Genomic DNA, 21,249 nt, shown 5'->3' with positions numbered 1-21,249 from the left:
AACTATTTAAATACTTCATAACAAATTTCAAGTTGTAAAACAAACAAACAAGCTATCCCATTGCATAACCTGTACCTGATTTCAAACTGAATATTTTTTAGATAACCCAGAACTTATCCATTTGAAAACAGTAATACAGTAGAGCATCGATTATCTGACTCTGGAGACTGAGGTTGGTCGGATAACCAAAAAGTATGAAAAATACATTATTAGTATAGTGTATTAGTATATTCGTATATCCCATGTAATAAGCATATTAGTATATCGCTATTAACCTACTTTGCGTTGAATTTTCATCGATGTTAAGCCTAACAAATTTTTAAAAATAATAATCATCATTAAATTATTTCTTTATTTTGCACAAAATAAATACAGAAATAAAGAAAAAATAGAAAATTAAGCCTGGTTTAAATATTGGCCTCCCTTTCATGGTCGAGCCAGTGTTTCCAGCTAAAACATGCAAAAATTTAACAAAAATAATATTAAAGTAGCCAAGACATAGCCAAATATTGTAGTGCCACATCACTAGCGGACATTTGAATTTGCCGACTAGAACGCGGTCGGTTAACCGATGTGACGGTTGATTGGGGGTCAGATAATCGATGCTCTACTGTAATCTATAAAAAATAATTACTACAGTAATGTGAAAAAAATTCTTAAAAATAAATCTGTAAAATAACTTACATAAAAATGGAAGTTCTAACAATCAAGCATAGTCTTTATACATTTATCTTGCACATTATTATATATACAGTACATATATTAAATTCACATTGCTGATGCATTTATTTCCACTGAAATATGTAAAGAAGTGCTCCCTGGTTACTCTATTTATACACTGACATCAAACATTCTAGAACATTTTTTCCAGCTGTTCCTAGAAAAAATTGAAATGTCTATATATATATATATATATATATATGTGTGTGTGTGTGTGTGTGTGTGAGGTGTTTCAAAATAAGTTTAAATAATAACACATTCCATCAGGAATATACCCCCAGCAACCAAATATCCAGTAAAATAAATAAACTTGAGTATGTTCCAATGTATGAACTGGCCCAGTAGTCATAATTCTTCTACCAAGTAGCAGGCAGACTAATTGTGAAAATGGCTGCCAGTGGTGAGGGAAAAGCATTTTGCATCTTACAATTTCATTTGAGTAGGTCAGTATCGAGTGTGAAACATCAATTTCATACATGATTTCATAAAGAGCCACCAGCAAAGAACTCTATTCAAAATTTCTGAGGCAATGTGGAGAGAATTAAAAAAATTTAGCATAATCAGCATAATCCTTGAAAGTCTTCAGCAAGAGTGAACTAGGAACTTGCATTTTCTAAAACAAGTGTATGATGTATAGTGTATGATGATATAGTGTGTAAGCATTTAAAAATGCACCCTTATCAAGTATAGTTGTTGCAGCACCTAATACAAGTAGACCTTTGGAGAGTAACAATGCTCCCATTGAGCATCTGTGATATCCAGCTTCATGTTACCAACTGACAATTAAACTTGGAACAGTTTCATTAGATGTGCGTGAAACTACATCTTGTTTTGACAATTTATGAAATATATATAACAATGTGAAATTGTTCTAACCATTTTGAAACACCCTGTCCATAATATCATATATGAAATTAGAGTAACCAGGGAGCATTTCATCACATATTTCACTGAAAACAGACACATCAGCATGTCTGATTATATAAAACTTTTAAAAGAACACATTTGCATGCTCTTGTTGTATCACTTCAAAAGTGGTCACAATACAATGAGGCTCATGATCTCACCTGCAAGACATTTGGCAAGGACACAGTCAACAGACAGAATTGCTACAACTGATTCAAGAAATTCAAAAATGGAGATGTCTCACTTTAAGATGAACCCCATCCATGCAGCAATTCCGCCATGGATGATGACATTCTCCCATGAATGATAAACAATAATTCATGATTATTGTTTATCATTCATGGGAGAATCACCAGAAAATCAGCACAACTTGAACATTTCCCATTCTCCAAAAGTTGACAGTCTGATACCATAACAATAATGCACCATTTTTGCTCTATAGACATAGAGCAAAAATGAGTATAGAGAAGCTGGCCAATCTGCCTTATCCATCTTACAGCCAGACTTGGAGCCAACTGACTACAAACTATTTCACACCCTGCAGAACCATATTACAAATATACAGTTCAATGATAATATTCATGCAAGAATGATGCTTAAGACTCTTCAAAGAAAATCCCAAGTCATTCTATGCTAACAGGATTGAAAGTTTGCAGCAAAGGTGGCAAGATACACTTGATATTGATGGTAATTACTTATAAGACTGAACTGCGAATCCTGATTGTCAATAAAGTTTCTTCAGAATGTCTAAATTTCACCTTTAAAACAACCTGTTATAAATATAATTAACTGATGCTTTAGTAAATGATAAATATATATGTATTTATTTATTTATATTATATCAAATTCTAAAATCATCATTAAATCATAAAACATCATACAGAAACAAAATTAAAACTAAAAATATAAGCATTTAATAAAAATACATCATTTATGTTTAGATATTTGAATTAAAATTATGTGATTACCGGTTTGTTTCTAAATTATATAATAAACTTCCGAAGCCCAATATATTGATATTAAACCAAATGATCTCCATAATTAATTGGGCTATAAATTTGCTATTATTAATGATTAGATATTAAATAACTAGCAGATGAGCCCAGCATTGCTCAGGCAAAAAGTAACAATAGCGAAGATTAAGATTATTAGATTACAACCGATCTTACCCATCTTCACCGGGTACAAGAATTAGGTCTCCCCTCTTCGGAGACTAATTAGAGAAATAGATCACTCACCAAATAAACCATCACCAGTTCATAACCAAACAGAAAAAATTCTTGCTACGAAAAAAAATTCTATTCTACTAGCCATTAGTTCGATATCGTCAATACCTGAGGATGTCTATTACATATAGATGAAAACGTTCGTAGCAAGAATTTTTTCTGTTTGGTTATGAACTGGTGATGGTTTATTTGGTGAGTGGTCTATAAATAAGTACCCAGTTTTTTAAAATTTAATTAGAGAAATTTTAGATGAATCAAAAATATGTTCAATTTTCTGCAAAAATGCAAAAAACTGCATCTAAAACAGTACAGTAGAAGCTAAGTTCTTCAGGGTAATCCTTAACCCTCTTCCTCTCCTGTGTGCAGGGGGTTTCCAAAAATCCCTTCTTAGTGTGCATTTTTGTGATGTACTCTGTGTAACAAATTTCAACTTTCAACTCCTAACTGTTTGGGCTCTGCACTTATTATTATGAACCCATCTTGATTATATTATAAGATTTGGTATTAGAGATAGACATTAGGCACCATCTCTTATCTAAATTAATAATTACAATATTTTAACAATTTGTTTCTAAATTTTTTAATTGTTTAAATAGAAATTAACAAAGAATTTAAACTGTAAATAGTCATATGTAAGTAATAGTAGCAAATATAATTATTTTGAAAATAATACCTTAACTGTTACCTTACATCAAGTTTTCCCCTTCCCCTTAAATTCTATTAGTGAAGACTGTCATAATAATCTTAACTTTTTGTTAATACAAATAAATAAGAAAAGTAATATATCAATACCAGGGGTCCCCAAACTTTTTGACTGTTGGGTGACTCAAGGATTTCTCAATCTTTTATCAACCCATCTATTTGTTTTTTTTGCTAATACAATTAATAATAGCAGTAACAATAATAATGATGATAATATATAAATAAATAAATAAATAAACTTGCTAAGCCAGTATTAATCTATCTACACACCATTCTCATAAAAAGGATCTACTTACATAAGCATGCAAATTTATCCTGAACTGTTATATATATATATATTCCATTAGATTAACAATTTTTAATAAAACATCTTGAATCAACTCCCAAAAATGCCTTATCAACTATTTTGGGAGCCCCTAATTCTATACAATCAAATGAAAGAACAACAACAAAGAGATAATTTCTATTCTCTTAAAACTGACTCAGTAGCATATATGAATTTATCAAACACACAAAAATTTTTCAATAATGTACAAATGATTAATATCACATCATATTAAAATATCACAAGTAATTCAAATATCCAATTATATCTAACTATTTTTGTAAGGTATAAAAAATTGTTATACAGTCACATCTAATTTCTGATTATTTACTTAAATTTTCACATTAATAGTAAGTAACAGTAATATCAACTATAAAATATAATCTATAAAAGAACAGCATAAAATATCAAATGTTTAAACAGAAAATTAAAAATTAGCATTTTATTTGTGAAGCTATATAAAAGTATGTAATGTAATTTTTCTATATTTTTTAAATTATACAATAATAATATTCCTAATAAAAGTACAATTTTAAAATCAATGTTTTTCAAAAAACTTTATGCTTAATAATTATAGTTGCAGACATTATTAAACAAAATTACAAACAATTATTAGGACAGAACATTTATGTAAATATATTAAATATAATACTATTAAACTTTTTAAACATTTCTACACCTTATTATGTTCATATAGAAAAAATAGAACAAATTCCAATAGAATTTTACAAGAAAAAATAAATACAGAATATCTTTAACTCTTCTAACTATAGGCTTCTTTTAAAATATCTTAAGCCTATAAAAATCATAATTATTTATATGTATTATTATATAATTCTCACATTTTTAAAAATGTTACTGATATCTAGAAATGAGGTTATAAACTTTATAAAACTTAAAAATGCTTAGTAACTCTATGAGCTACTAAATGTTCAAAAGTGTACCAAAATTATAAATGTATTCATTTTAAAACAAATTTTTGATTTTTTATTTAATCCAAAAAATTTAAAATCAAATACTTTTTCAAAAAAGAATAGAAAAATAAATAAGTAGGCTTATGAACTGCTATGTTACAAGATAATGACTTAAACAAAAGAAACTATTTAGATAAATCTATAAAATAACATTTTATAACATGAAAACACTACAAAATTTAATCATACTTATAAAATTAAAACAGACTAAACAGAATTTACTATTTACTCAACTATTTATACAGAAGCTTACAGGTGAGTGTGAGAATATACAAAAGGAAAATTGATTGATTTTTTAATGCCATCAGAGGTCGTTAGTCCTTTGCTAAAAACAAATGTACTTTTTAATGAAAAAAATTAAAATAAACATTTCTTATTTATATTTAATCATCATGTAGTATACTGTATATATCTATGTATATAACTTACAATCATATTATTCATTAATATTTACACTGATTTAAATTTAAACAGATTTATCTATTTTTAAACTAAAACTGTAAATTTTCATAAAAATAAACACTTTTTAATTAATGAATTTTTTTTAATAATTAATATTAAGAATTATAAAGTTTTTAAATTTTACAAAATATCTGAACAATGAGGCTTAGAAATGAATAAATAACAAATTAATTTCACAATTAAATTAACAGCTTAATTATATTGATTCATTTTATAAGGTTCTATATTCTTACAATATTACATAAGCTATATAATCTCATAGTAACTTGTGATTTGAATTTTATTATAAACACAATCAGTATTAAATTATGACATAACTTAAGGTCAATCAATCATATATTTTGTTTATTGTGCAAGTAATAAATCGGTAATAAATTTAACAATAAAGTTAAATTTCATTTCATAGTAAAATAAGTAAACAATTTAGGAAAAATTGTTTGTTAATTTTTCCACTACCTTAAATTAATTGCAAATCTTATAGAAGCGTTTTAAGTTTAACGTTCTATTACGTGTTTCCAATAATTAATATATTACAAACTACGAACTCTTAGAAACAGCATACGTAAATTTCAAAATGTTGATATAGTAACATTGCAAATCAAATATATTGTAATAGAAAATCAATTTATAATATGGACCATTTGTCCTTTAAAGAATATTTACAGTAAAAAAAGAAACAATTATTCAAATCTCAAGCATTTATTCATAATTTATAATTAATGTTATTATAGAGTAACTTAATAGAGTAATATGACATTTACTTTAACTACAAAATCAAATGATATAGGAGATATTTGTAATTGGTAAGTTAAATCATGTAACAATGTAAAAGCACATCTAGAAAATTTTTATACAGAAATGTACCTTTATAGAATTAGAAAAATAGAATAAAAACAATGAAAAATGCAAGTAAATTTCATAAAAATAGATAAAATGTGAACAATGAAGAGAGGTTAATTATAAAATGGGAATAATTGTAATCATGTATCACCTTGCCATTTTGTCTACCTCATTCATCCAGATGTGTTTACAAAGCGGTAATGACACGGTGATTAATAAATAAAAGCGAAAGACATCATTTCATATTATTGTTTGGTGTATTTTTTCATCATCTTACGAATGTAGTCTACGTTCAACCAATGTTTATGTGAAGAGTAAGCACTCGCCACTCCTCCGTATCTGATGAGCCGTTATCGGTAAACAAACGCGCGATAGGCGATTACAATTTTGAAATGGTGAAAAATTAATAAAGGTAATTAAATAATAACGTACCTAACAAATAATAAACTTGTAATACTGTTTCATTCATCCATTTTTTCTTTCCCCAACGAAATCAAACGATCTTCCAACGAGGCTTAACATCAACTATCACAACAGACAATCCAACATTAAGATTGATCTTCGATTATATTCTAAAGAAACATTGCATATAATTAAATGTCTTTTAATATCACTGCATTTTTTACTTCCTGATATATGTACTAGTTAACGTTCTCCACGATTCCCGACTAAAACCTTACCAATCGTAGTCAAATAAGGAGTAACCTATACTCGACGCCATCTTGAAATTACTACTTTAGTAACGGGAGTCACAAATGTACGAGCAGGGTATCCCGCCAAAATGTTTGAAGTCGGTGACGTCATCGGATAAAGCGGAGTTTTAGTCGAAATTTTGTACTATTTTATATTCTTATATTTCTGATAATTATTCTCTCTTTCGCAAGGGAAACGTTTACTAATAAACGACTTGTATTCCCCATCCATACGTCCATACTGTATAGTCATCGTGCTAGTCATATACAGTACTCCATTGTATCGAAAACATTTTCGATTAAGAAATAATAAAATTTAATTCTTACCCCGAAAATGTCTTTCTTATAAATAATTTTATATAAAAATATTAAATTAATAACATCACAAATTTTACGATTGAAATTATAAATATTCAAAATTGATTTAGTATTATTTTCATATAAAATTTGATCTATTTGGTAGACGCCATATTAATTTTTCGTCACGATAACGTGTTACAGCGATTTGTGATGTAACTTTCTTTGAATATTCTATGATAATGATTATGTTATTGAATAACAATTAATGAATTTGTTCGAAGGATAAAAACAATAGAAAATTTTTGATTACGTCTATTTAGGATTAAGACAAAATTAAAATATACCATATATCTACAAATATATTTTATAGATTGGTAGGGTGTCCACAAAGTCCATGTGCAATTTAAAAAATTTATAACTTTATTAGTATTGTAATAGAAAAATTATGTAAAATGTATTACAAATCAGGAAAATCTGTAATTTTTATTTTATTGGAGCCAAGTTCAGTCAACCAAACAAAATTATTATCTTGAAGAGTTACTAAATAATTCTACTTAAAACTAGGTACTGTACATTAAGCTTTATAATACATTTTTACAATTTTTTTTTCTATCACAAATATTAATACTAATAAAGTTATATTTTTAAATTGCACACTGACTTTATGGACACTGTATATTGTGTGTAGAATATAATTGTTGTGTGCAGGATAGAATTAAAAATCATTTTTCGAACACAAGTTGCAAAATAAATGAAAAATTTAAATTATTTGAACACATTTTACATATAAATTGATACAACAGAATTTTCGAATTGATTCGATTGAGTAGAGACAAAATTGTATTAGAGTGGCCACAAGATTTCAATGCACGAGATCGTGTCCTGGCTCTTCCAATGAGGCTATCAAGATTTTAGATAATAAACTGGTCGAATGGTGGATGCAAACTGATGGATTGGGTGTAATCCATAGATCCATTCTGAGAGAACTGGGCAAGCAACTCCAGAAAATTTTCATGGATAGTAAGTCCCGGATATGTCGGACTCCGTCTCTCACTAACCCGCCGCCCTCATTTTTTTCGAATTTTTTATGCGTGTTTTTTCTCGGATGTATCAGGCCTTATTCCTTACCTGATTTTTTATTGTGAATCTGGTCGAACCAACAATGGGCTTGCAAAGAAATGCCTGTAGGGTGAAAAAAAATTTAAAACAGTAAAATCATTTCAAGGTTTGGATGGTTTTCAATAAAAAAAGTGTAAAAATAATCCACGAGAAAAAGACAGTTATCTACGTAAATTCAAAGAACACTTCGCAATTGTTAATAAAAACAAAACCATAAACTTAACTAATGGCAGGGAGATTGACAATGTATGGGAGGAAATAGGAGGGGCTAAAGAGCAAGCAAACAGAAAGAAAGACAGTTAGGCCAGGAACACACATGCGTAAAATTGTTTGGCAGAAAACTGAATCAGAAATCAGCTTTCAGTTCAGTTTCTGTTTTACGCTTTTATGCGAGAACACACATACGTAAAAATTCTGGCCGAATAGGAAACAACATTGCCATTAACAGTGCTAATTTTATTAATTTTTTCCTCTCATATATCTATTCTTTTGTACTTTCCATTTTTTCTCCGCTTCCTCTGCTATAATATAGAAAATTTAAATTAATAATACTTGTATTCAGAATTCAAATAAAGAACGTGTGATCTAAATACTAGGCCTATATATCGATTCTACTAGACCTACCTGTTATTTGAAATTTTGCACCTATAGCCATCCATAAACGTTGTTTAAATACAGTGTCTTTATACATGACACTGATGTGGTCGAACGGATTCAATAAACTCCTCTCTTACATTTATTTTTCGTTTTTTTCGAGACCGTCACAATTATAGAGTTGACCCTCATTGCTGCCATGTTAGAATAAAAACCACGTGTCTACTTTGACGTCACAGAAAAGACCTCTTTATTGGAGAAATTTTGGCATAAAAAAATATGGCGTAAAAATTTTACGGCATAAAAAGTAGAGACACGCTCTACTTTTTTTTCAGTTTTGTTTCAGCCAAAATTTCAGAAAAATTTTTACGTTTTCTGTTTTATGCTAGATTTTACACCGAATTTTACGCGTGTGTGTTCCTGGCCATAGCGCGTCTATTTCACTCAATATCATAGTGATAATAATTAAGTGAATATAATACAGTAGTGAACCGAAAATCGGAATCAATTGGGGACTGGGGTTGTTCAGATTAGGGATTTGTTCCGATTACGGTTTATGTACGAAAAAATATATTAACTTGTCCGAAGTTCAAATTTTTCTCCGTTGCGTGTCGCTTCGTGTTGAATTTTTGTCGATTTTAAGCCTAACGAAAATTTTTATAATTATAATCGAAAATATCGTATCGTTAAAAATTATTTCTGCATTTTGTACAAGCAAAATAAATATATTGAAGAATATAAAAACATGAAAATTATACTTTGGAAGTAAATCTAGTATCAAAAACATTCAATTCAGCACGACACAGTCCAACTGAAAATCGTGCCGATTACCGGCGATTCCAATTACCGGGGTTCGAATTTTCGGTTCACTGCTGTATTTGCTCTTTTAGTTATATTGTTTTTGTATGAATTATATTTATTGTTATTTAAATTTCTTTGCCAGTAGATGACGCTATATATATAGCCAACAAATCGGATGTAGAGAAAATGAATTAATATATAGCAATTAAATCGATATTTTGGGGTAGAGTGTACGACATTATCCAAGTAAGAATTGTGTTAACTTAATTGCAGAGTTACGTAGGAATTGGTCGAACGGCTTAGGAGTGCATAACGAACAAACAAACATTCTCATATATATATAAGGGTGTTCCTTATTTTTCGAATATTTTTTTTCTAACGCATAGGGCCTAATTTTGTTTATTTTACCCTCAAATACTTCCACAATAAATTTCAGTTCATTTTGATCACTAGAACCCGTGCCGACTTGCATCGAATCATTTCTATACATATGGTGGTAGAGAAGTGGCACGTATTCGCTTTGTTTGCCATTCTAACACAATTTGTCGGGCTATTAACACGTATAGTTATTTTCCGGTGTTAATAGCCCGACAAATTGTGTTAGAATGGCAAACAAAGCGAATACGTGCCACTTCTCTACCACCATATGTATAGAAATGATTCGATGCAAGTCGGCACGGGTTCTAGTGATCAAAATGAACTGAAATTTATTGTGGAAGTATTTGAGGGTAAAATAAACAAAATTAGGCCCTATGCGTTAGAAAAAAATATTCGAAAAATAAGGAACACCCTTATATATATATATATAGACGTACTATTATCTCTGACAAATTAATGGAGCGGTTCTTTCTGAATAGGACTAGACTGGCAATTTAGCCCACGGTTAATTTTATAATAATGTATCTCTGTGCGATAGACTTACTACATTTAAAGGAATGCAATTTCAAAAAAAATTATTTTTCGATTAATAATTTGTTAGTATCAGTTGTTACAAAATAATGTTGAAAGCCAACAATCCTGAAAAAATTTAATTATTTTTGTCTTTTGAAGATTAAGATTAAATCCATTGAAGAGATTGCAGTTTACTAGAGGCAGCGCATCTAGGTTAAATTTTACGTGTAATGAGCGAGTGTAAGCCCAATAGGGTCGACTATAGGTTAAATAAAAACCGAATGACAGAAATCAGCACGGGGAAAATTATCTTCTTTATTTCTTTCTAGATTTTTAATTGCTTACTTTATTTCCAAAACATCACAGCTTTTAATTGAATCGAAAAGTTGAAGAAATTCGAGAAAAATCAATTAGAGGAGGCACAATTCACATATGGGACAGTGTACGTGAAAAACGAAAAAAAATAAAAATAAAAAAGGGTGGGCTTCAGATAAACACTAAGGTTCACTTCGGGTGTAACTCTTTTTTCAAGTTTAGTAACCTGACTACGAAGCAGTTAACAATGAAAATTTTTCCGGATATGTTTTTGAACTAGATTTAGAAATGTGAATGTATGTCTCTTTAATCCGATTAAAGAGACATTACGTATATACAGCTACCACATCTGACATTGAGTAGATTTAGAAATTCTATAAAATTAAGAATAATGTTTAAGGATGGAGATGGATTAAATTCACTATTTTATTTGATTATTTTATATTTTATTTGCGTATATCGTAAACTTTCTCCATACACGTTATTAAATGTTCAACAATGAATTTTAGTTCACATTTAAAAGGGAAATTCTCCTTATGAAACCAGCTTGCTAGAATATTATATAGTCAAAATGTGACCCCCCCCCAATATCTGAGCAGTTAAAACGTCAGATTACCGCTCTGAGGACTCCAAGGAATGCGAACGAGTCGAAAATTTCCAGGAATTTCTCTGGGGCGGTCCGTCCGAATATGTCGGGTCCTGTCCCTCACCATCCGGCCTCCCCATTGTTGCCTGGCCGAATCTATATTGGGCTTGTTAAAAGAGGCCCTCCTAGTGCCCACAGGACAGAAAGTGTTAAAAAGAAAATAGAAAATGGAAACTTCATTGAAAAAATACTGGTTTGTTTCATATAAATTAACTAACGCGATATAAAAATGTACGGTAATTACTTGCTACATCGAAGAATCGAAATAAAACTTGATCATTTCAAGAACAGATTTAAATTACTGTACAATCATTTTTCAATAAATTCAATAAGTTACGTTTTTTTTTTTTCTCTTTTTCTCTTGCCCATTAAGAGGGGATTGGATTTGGTCAGGTCCGAAACGAGAGAGGCCAGGTGATCAGATACGGGATCCGAAATATCCGGGACAGACCGCCAACGAAAAATTCCTGGCGTTCTCTGCCCGGAATCTATTGTGGAATTCCCAGGACTATAGGCTGATGCTTTAACCGCTTTGACCATCCTTACGATAAATGTTCGTCATACGTTGCGATACGATAAAACTTGTATTCAACAAAATTTGTCGTAACCGAAAATATCGTTTTGGCATTCTATCCTGACGATCTTTAGATACTGACGCTAGGCAGTCGAAATGCCAACATGTTCACGAGATTCCAGTTAAATCAAATTCGCCACTACACGAACTGTAACAAAAACTTTATTACACTCGGTTAGAGCCACTGAATCGAACGTCTACATCCTCAGGCAACACCCGGACAATCCAACAAATTTTGCACGCTTTTTTTACAACGTTGCCAGCCAACTCTAGTTAGGAATGTTGCCAGACAATCTTCTGAATCTCTGGCGGTGGCGGCCACATCGTAAATAGGTGTCGTTATATACGGTACAGAGTGAGTTGTAGTAAGTCAAGACAATTCAAGATGGCCGACGAGTATTTAACTTTCTCGATCGACATATTAGCCTACATAGTTTATCGTTTTCCTCATATATCGATCGAAGACATTTTATTAACAGAATTAATCCCCTACTATCGAATGTCCAGAGAAACAATTTTTACTTTAGTTGAGAAACTGAAATCTCGTTTGGAAAGGACACATGTATAGCATACTATCCTCTTAATTATGTTAAAATTATAATTATGGTAATTATATAGTATAAGGGAATATGAATTTTTTAATTACGTTATATTAAAAAGAATGTATACAGTGGTGCCTCGTATAACGTACGCCTCGAATAACGGACGCTGCCAACAACGAACTTTCCGGCATAATTGGTGACTGGTCCATGGGTGCGTTTTTTAATGCGTCTCCGCTACTACGGGAGTGCGCTGCTGTTTGTAGGCATTTAGAAACGACGGTGAAAGAAAGAAAAATGGCGGCGCCCGCAATATCGATAGTATCCTGATGGAGGAATCTATAATTCTAAAATATGAGCTTTAAAAGGCAAAAGAAGGGTCCCAATTGTAAAATTTAACCATAAAATGGATTATTTGTTGAAAGAGCATTCAAAATAGCCTCGAAAAAAATTCATAAAGACACTTACATCACCGCGTGCGCTAACTCGCGCTTTCACAATTTCTAAATTCTCATTCATAAAACCACGTAATGGACCCGGAAACGAAACTATCTGAGCCATGGAAGACGCCATGTTGCTTTCCACCGTAAACTACTGCTACGAGCGACCGTTTTTGCCGTTCGACAGCGCGCGCTCCCACCGGAATTTAGGAACGCGTTCCGCAGGAATTTTTAAACGGATGTCGCTCGCGTAGAGTTACGCGGAGGAATAAAAGAACGCACCCTATGTTTATTTTTTATGATACAGTACGGTTATTTTATGCTGCGGAACGAATTAGATGTTTTAACATGTATTTCTATGGGAAAAGGCGTTTCGTATAACGGACGTTTCATTTAACGGACGTGCACCTGGAACGGATTAAGTACGTCATATGAGGCACCACTGTATTTAATAGTCATTCGGCAAACGCATAACATTTCTCCAGGCGACCGGTATGTAAAGTGCTATGAACAAAAATTCATAGGACTACTTACCTATTGTGCCCCGTTCGAGATTCCATTGCTTAAGCTTGCCGTCGTGGAGGTGCAGACTGGACGGCGGATGCACGCGAAGCGTGTCACGTGACCCAATTTCAACGTCACTCGGGCACGTGAGTAGGTTTCTGACGCGTTTCCGGGCAGCTTTTCTTCACAGAAGAATCCGGTCTTTTTGCACTATTCACGTAATAGAGCAAACGACGCATTATTATTAACACGTGATTAACTCTTGTCACTTCGAACAGCTCGCGGACTACAGTTTGACAATTTTGCCTACTTACGCTTCGGTAACATCCTAACGTTCTATATCCAAATCCCAGTTAATATTTGACATCGACGATTTATTTTTCGATGTTAACTCCGTAAAAACAGAACAAATGAAAGAATAAATAATCGAATTACTTTAAAATTCAGATTAAATGCTATAAAACTATAAATTTAATATCTAAATTTACAAACATATATGTTTTATATAACTAATCTGTCTAATTTTAAAATCTAAAGTTATATGACAATAATTGGTCACACATTTTACATACAGTAACTTATATATTACTTGTTTTGTTTGTTTTCACAACTTGGTAAATTTAAAGACACTTGGCAAAATTCATCGATATTTATTTCATAAACTTTACAGAAACGCGTTTCGATCTTCCGCCCTCGTCAGTCTGTTACGTAACAGACTGACGAGGGGCGGAAGCTCGAAACGCGTTTCTGTAAAGTTTATGAAATAAACTCGATAAACTCGTCTTCTTGTTCTTTCACGGTTTCATATGGATAAACACGTCTTGAAACTACTACTACGTTATCTAAGAGCTCTCGTAAGTCGATATACTGGTATTTAGTTCTTTTTCCCGCCCTGTGGGCACTAAGAGGGCTTCTTTCAGCAAGTCCATTATAGATTCGGCCAGGCCTACAATAGAGCGGCCGGGTGGTGAGGGACGGGCCCCGATATATCCCGACGGACCACCACCCGAAAAATTCCTGGGGATTTTTCGACCTGTCCGGATCGATCCCGTGTTCCCAGAGGGGTGGCTGCCACCTTGAACGCTCGGTCATCCGGCCATCAAAAATATGCCACGGCCAGGAATCAAACCCGGGTCAACCACTCGGGAGGCAGTTATGATAACCATTATACCACCATCTCACCTTGATATTTGGTTTATCAATACATAATCGAGTCGATCATTTTTGCTTTCACGGCTGTTATGTATACATAAGAAGGGAAAGTATTGGAATCGTGTCAAATTTGAACCTCCAAATTTTTTGCAAACCCCGCGTTTCGAGACCCCTGAACCAAAAATAGTGAAATAACGACAAAAAAACACATTCCTTGGATGTGTATGTGTGTGTTGAAGTTTCTTTCGTTTAATATCTCAGGATAGGGTAAAGATTAAGAAACGAAATTTGGCACGGTAGCTTGTGTATGATGCTAGTAAACTTTGGTGGCTAAAGCTTTTCACACCTGGCGAATAGCGAAAGCGAATGAGAAAAGCGAAAAACGAGTTTTATTCGCTTAGCGGAATTGACCCAGACAACCAAAAGCGAAAAGCGATTGCGAATTTTAAGGAGCCAATCATTTGCAAGAGAGAGAAAACGTTATCTCGATAAACAAAATGGCAGCTTCCGATATTCCGTCGTTAACTACGTTTGTTTATTTATCGAGAAAGAAAGATACGTCAAAAAGAAAACGATGCAGGATGAGAGGAATATTAAAAATCCGTAATTAGAACATTTACTATATTGTGTGAGAAAGTTTCTGTAGCCATCTCGAAAACAACAAGAACCCCGTGACAACTAGCGGGAATAGGATTGGTGGCAAAATTTTTTCGCTAGCGAAAAAGCTCGACCCTTCCGAACTTCAAAGCGATTCGCGAAATGGTAAAATTCGCCGGAAACGACGTCACGTTTGACGTGTTATTCGCTCTGTTTTTCGCTTTCGCCAGCGAAGCGCTCAGTGTGAACTAAGCTTAAAGGTAGAAGAGATGGGTAGATACATGGATGTCATATGTCATATCTCGAGAGAGTAGGATTTAATAGCATTAGCCGTTATTAGCATTTGAATTTTTCTAATAAAACATCTTTACCCTCAAAATTAAGTCTACCATTTTGTAATAATTAAAAATTTAGAAAATTTTATAATAAAATCTCATAACAGATGGCGCCACACACAATGTTATTTATTTACTATGATCAATAACATAAAAGTTTTTTTAAAAATAAAATCTCATAATTCTTAGAAAAGTTACGCAACTCGTTACTAGATTTTTTCTAATTGTTTCTTCTACACTTTTCTAATTCGAAACTTCTAAGATGTTATCAAATGACGAAAAATTGATAGAATTCACCGTAGAATTAAAAGTGTTTATAGAATATTGCCTAAAAACATATTTTATTCATTATAATTTAATGTTATTTTTTTTTAAACCAAAACACCATTACTTTGTCAATCTCTTTCAAACTTCAATATTTCTATTAATTAAACTACCAGTATCAATTTTGGATAGATTACATTCTATACCTGTATCGTTTACATTTTTAGGTATCATCTATTATACGTAATTAATCTAAAAGTAACTAATTCCTATCCATTTTATTCCTAAAGAAATAAAATGCTACCTTTCTTCAGACCACGCGCAACGAGAAAATTCTGAAAGAAACATCTTTTTATTGGACCTATTCAAAATTTCAGCGTCAATCCAGTGAAGTGCTTACAGCCGCCTGCTTCTGGTGGAACTACCTGGACGACGCCTTTGTTTTACCCTAGATTACCCTAAATTGAGAAAACTCTCCGAGCTCGAGCTCAAGCTCAAGCTCGACCATCATCGAGCTTATGCTCGGATAAAAAAATAAATAAATAAAACGAACGATTCTACGACGCAGATCCCTGTACTATTATCGTGAAATAATAATCAAAACAATACTTAAGACATTGTTTTTAAAAATCTTAATAACTAAAATTTCTTAGAATTTTTAGGCTTTATCAGACGTATTAATTTACATCTGATATGGAGATAATTGATGTTTTAGTTTGGTAATTCCAATTTGACAAACGAGAAAAATCTCGCCCGGTCTTTACGTAATCATAAAATATATTCATAAGTCTAATGAATGCAATTATTTAAACTTAATTTTAATTAATTGACCTTCAACACATGTATATCTCAGCTGAAGATAAAAAAAATTAAAATAATCCGTTCAAACATGATTTTAAACATACTTTAATACGTAAATGATCAGTTTTAAAAATTCATTTATTTACACGCATATTTGCATTTTAACATTCGTTTTGAAGGTTCAAATGGAACAACCAATCAGCTTTCTTTTAATAGCTTCTGTTGTCCTACCCTAAACCTTCCAGTTATTCGCATTTTTCACCGGATGCTCCCCCTCTGGTGTTTAAAAACAAAACTATTCTATCTGGGTCGTTTGATTCATTCTTGTGTGTTATCGGCAGTAAATATTAATAGCAATAGAAAAAGCAAAGCTTTCTGTCGCGTTCCAAATTGCAATTTCAAAGCCAATTACGGGAGCAGTGGCGTAGCGTGGGTGTCAGCCGCCCGGGGCGGAGGAAAATTTCTCCGCCCCATTAAAATTTCGTCCCCTTAAATAAAATACGGGGAATTCTTACAAGTCAGTACAGACGAGGTGCATGTTAATAATAGTCTCTGCTTGTTAGTTAACATATACTGAATTTTAAAAATATTATGCGTATAATATCTTTGAAACTCTGTATATGATAACTAACAAGGATCAATTAATTGAATTAAAATAATCCATTTTATCCCTCGATATTAAAAGAGTAGTTGGTACTAAACGACATACGCTGTTATGAATTATCGTTTATTTGAAAAAATTGTTTGTGCTCATTCATACTAATTTTTAAATCGTATTACTCTGTGAATAAAATTGTTTTCCACAAAATAAAATTTAAATACAAATTTTACAAAATTAAAAATAAAACTTGCAGAAAAGGTGAAAGTGCACGCCATACATTCTTGCTGTACAATCTAACAAATTTTTTTCTAAATACTTATTTTTTCATCTCAGTTTATCGAATATTTTAATAATGATGTTTTTACTTGTCATTTATAAGTTTTAAATAAGTTTCCTTGTCAACAATTAAACGTGTTTCTTCGTTATTTACTGTAAGCTTAACTTCAACCATGGAAGCCGCCATCTTTAATCTCTTTTATCCGATCCAAACGATCCTACCCTCCGCTCTGATTAGTTTGATCGCGATTCAGTTGATCCTAGATGGCGTTTGTATACGCAAACAGAGATTGATCGGATCGCGGTAGTTCCTTTGTATACACGATTTGAACGATCGAAGTGATCTTGGATCAGTTTGATTCCAAAAGTATATGCACCCACGGTGTTGTCAGTCGCTACAACGAGCAAGATGTCATTATTATACATTCATTTAAAGAAAGAGGATTCCCCAGTTTCGTCACAGAATAAGTAATGAAAAATTTCCTGCTCATTTCGTAGGTGCGACAAAAATATGAAATGAAATGGTTCAAATTTTTACAAGATATTATTATTATTTATTGTGAAAAAATGCCGCACCCTAAAAGTGCCGCCCGGGGCGGACCGCCTCTGACGCCCCCACTACGCTACGCCACTGTACGGGAGCCTAATATAAGTTTTCGTCTATTTCCACGATTATTCGGAAATTGATCGGTTATATTTGAGCTTGTCTGAATTCTAAAAGAGTGGATTAGACTGTTAAGAATGGGCGGTTTTCCCGATTGTCCAGCTTTACATGAACAAGTTATGCTGTCAATTTTAAAAGATATTTTCTTAAAGTTTAAAATGCAGTAATTAATTAATTTGACTAGAGGTAGGCAGTTATCTACCATCTCGCATTAAATTTAATAATTATAAATAATAAATTTAATTTAAAATTGGTCATTAAATTTAGTACGAGATGGCGTGTTTATATAACAGGCTATGATTGTCGATGTTTATATGTAATATGTGTGATCACGAGTTTGGAAAAATGTGTGATCATGAGCGACACAAAGATGCTAGTGGAACGAGTGCTACACATAGGTGATGCAGCATGCGCACAATCTCGGATTTCCACTCTCCTTGTCACTCGTTATGAGAAACATCGCTCGTTAAGCGAGTCATGTTTTTACAATTTGTTTTACTCGTTATGCGAAATATTCGTTATGCCAGGTGCTCGTTAAGTGACATTCCACTGTATCTTACGTAGATATACTAGTATATTAAAGTAATCTATTATTAATGTACTAACCGAATTTTAGTTTATTCATCAACAAATAGATTAAATTCAAAATTGTCAACGCAAAATACAGCTCTTACGAGTCTCGTGTTGGCCGTCATTTTGTTTGCTAACGTATCGAACATCGAAAAAGACGCTTGTAGTTTGCTCGCAGCAACCGGAAGTTGCCAGAGATTTTGAACAGAGGTGCCGAGAAGTGCTGACAGCGCGCTGAGATTTTGAATAGGCCCATTGACTCATTAAACTGGAAACAGTCACTAGGGATGTCATAAGTCACACTCTCGTTACCAATAGCGAGGTTTCGGCCGGTGAAAATGTGTACAGTACGTACGTCGGACGTTCAGCGCCAACTTCCTGTAAGTCTAGAAGTTTGACAATGGCGTTTGGAACGTCGAGCATGATTCCACTGACTTTCCAAACCGCTTATGCTGTATAAATATTTTCACCCGAAGTCCAACAGAAGTTAGTATTTTAAGTTAAAAAAGTTGGGTTTCTATAAGTCGTGATTTTTATAGGCAGTACTTTTCATCATTCTTCTCTGGGTCGGATGGCCGAGCGGTCAAGATGGCAGCCTACTGCCCTAGGGTACCCGGGATCGAATCCGAATGGGTCGAAAAATCCCCAGAAATTTTTCGGGGTGTGGTCCGTCCAGATATAACGGGACCCAATCCCTAACCACTCAACCACCCCATTGTGGGCCTGGCCGAACCCCTAATGGGATTGCTTTAAAAAGCCGTCTGAGTGCTCACACGATGGAAAGTTAAAAAATATATATATAATTCTTCTGTGATTAAGAATTAAAAGTATAAAAGTAGATATGAATTTATATACACAGCAAACGTATAGTTCTGCTACTTGGTGCACTTTATTTGTGTTACAAGTAGTGTATCGTGTCGGTTAAATAAAAGAAGTTTAAAACATTTTTCTTATTAACTATAAAATTTATTTCCTATTGTTAAAGGTTTTCTAATGCACATAGAGGTGAGTAATGTGCGAAGCTTTCAAGTTAATCAAAAATCTTAATAAAAGGAAGAAATGCTTCGTTGAATTACAACTTTAAGCAACGAGCTTGCTGTATTTCTTCGACCGTCAAGATGGCAACTTCTTTCCTGAGCCCATATACTTGCTTCATTTGATGCTCAGCATTGCCGTTCCAGTATTATAACTTCATGCTTCTTTCCTTGTTCCTTCGAGATGAGGACGTCAGAAAAATGTCCATATAGGGTGCTGCTTTATCTTATCACTATCAAAGCAATCAGTTTTGTTACTTTAAAATAAAAAATAAATATAGTAACACGTATCACGACTTCAATTAAGATAAGATTAAGTACAGAAAGTAATTCTAAAATAATTAAGTAACATTAAACTGTATTTATTTCTTTTCGTATATCTTTACTAGGTTAAAAATAAATAAACGAATAAAAGTATAGTTGATTTTAACATTAAACATATTTTCAAATAATAAAAATTAAGAAATTTTTGTATGAGCTACTCAAAGTTTTATATCTTTATGCTATTGTTACGAAAATACCATTTTGCAACGTTACTTTGAATTAAATCTTAATTTGATTGAATGTAACTGTATTTAAAAAAATCAAACCAAATCTGTAAAAATAAAATGGCGGTCGATAGTAACCGTCGTTGCCACCCAGAGCGCTCTATCTAAGGTTACAGCCACTCTACATGTATTCGCTTGTGCCATCGATAGATCTGGCACCTTGTGGGTATTAGCGCAAACTACATAATGGCGGCTGCTGTGGGTATAAAGTCTGTGGTCAGTTAGAATTAGAAAGTGTTCAACCTACTATGGTAAATAATAAGTATTGCTGTGTATTTGGAAGTAAGTCTAAAGGTTCATCAAACTCAGTACATACGCACACATTTCCAAAAGATAAATTACTGCGAAAAAAGTGGAAAATAAAACTCGTTATCACTTCAGTTCTTCAGTTTCACCAATACTTAATTTTGCTGAGCTTAAAATTCTTTTATATTTACAAACTTTTTCCACTTATCTAATATAGGCCATCGTCAGGTTTAATATTATAAATGTTCCAAAATGAAACGAACGGTTTTCGAATATTTTACATATTTAAAATTCAAAAAAAAATCATTGAACTTTGAAATAAATTAAAGGAAGTGTATATATTAAATAAAATAAATAAATAAACAAATAAAAACATCGAAAACAAAGCTAAATGGAAAGAAACATGATTTAAGGGTTTTTAAGCCCCATTCTTTTTCTATTATATAATTCCACGCTGTTGGAAGAGCATTAGCATCTATGAGCCCGCAGAAAGATCCGATCCGATCAGAAAGAGAAACCAAAAATCCAAAGCATCGCGATCAGATCAGAAAGAGAAAACAAAAGTCACGGTCATCACAAGTCAGCAAATTA

General features: G+C 32.4%; 1 protein-coding gene across 3 annotated transcripts in view; it reads right to left on the bottom strand.

Moving 5' to 3' along the window:
• The window catches only part of flfl (serine/threonine-protein phosphatase 4 regulatory subunit 3 flfl), a 136,460-nt gene extending 129,533 nt beyond the window's left edge, over positions 1-6,927 (bottom strand). For 2 of the 3 annotated variants that reach the window (XM_067265969.1, XM_067265980.1), the window contains exon 1: positions 6,588-6,893. The gene's annotated coding sequence lies outside the window, so the exon portion shown is untranslated. Of the gene's footprint in view, positions 1-6,587 lie in introns of all 3 variants that reach the window. The other variant, XM_067265975.1, reaches the window with a different exon arrangement.
• Positions 6,928-21,249: the final 14,322 nt, after the last annotated feature.

This window comes from Centruroides vittatus, unplaced genomic scaffold (assembly GCF_030686945.1).
Source record: "Centruroides vittatus isolate TY-2023 unplaced genomic scaffold, ASM3068694v2 contig_1051, whole genome shotgun sequence".
Classification (NCBI taxonomy): domain Eukaryota; kingdom Metazoa; phylum Arthropoda; class Arachnida; order Scorpiones; family Buthidae; genus Centruroides; species Centruroides vittatus.
This window is presented reverse-complemented; position numbering and strand designations above follow the sequence as displayed.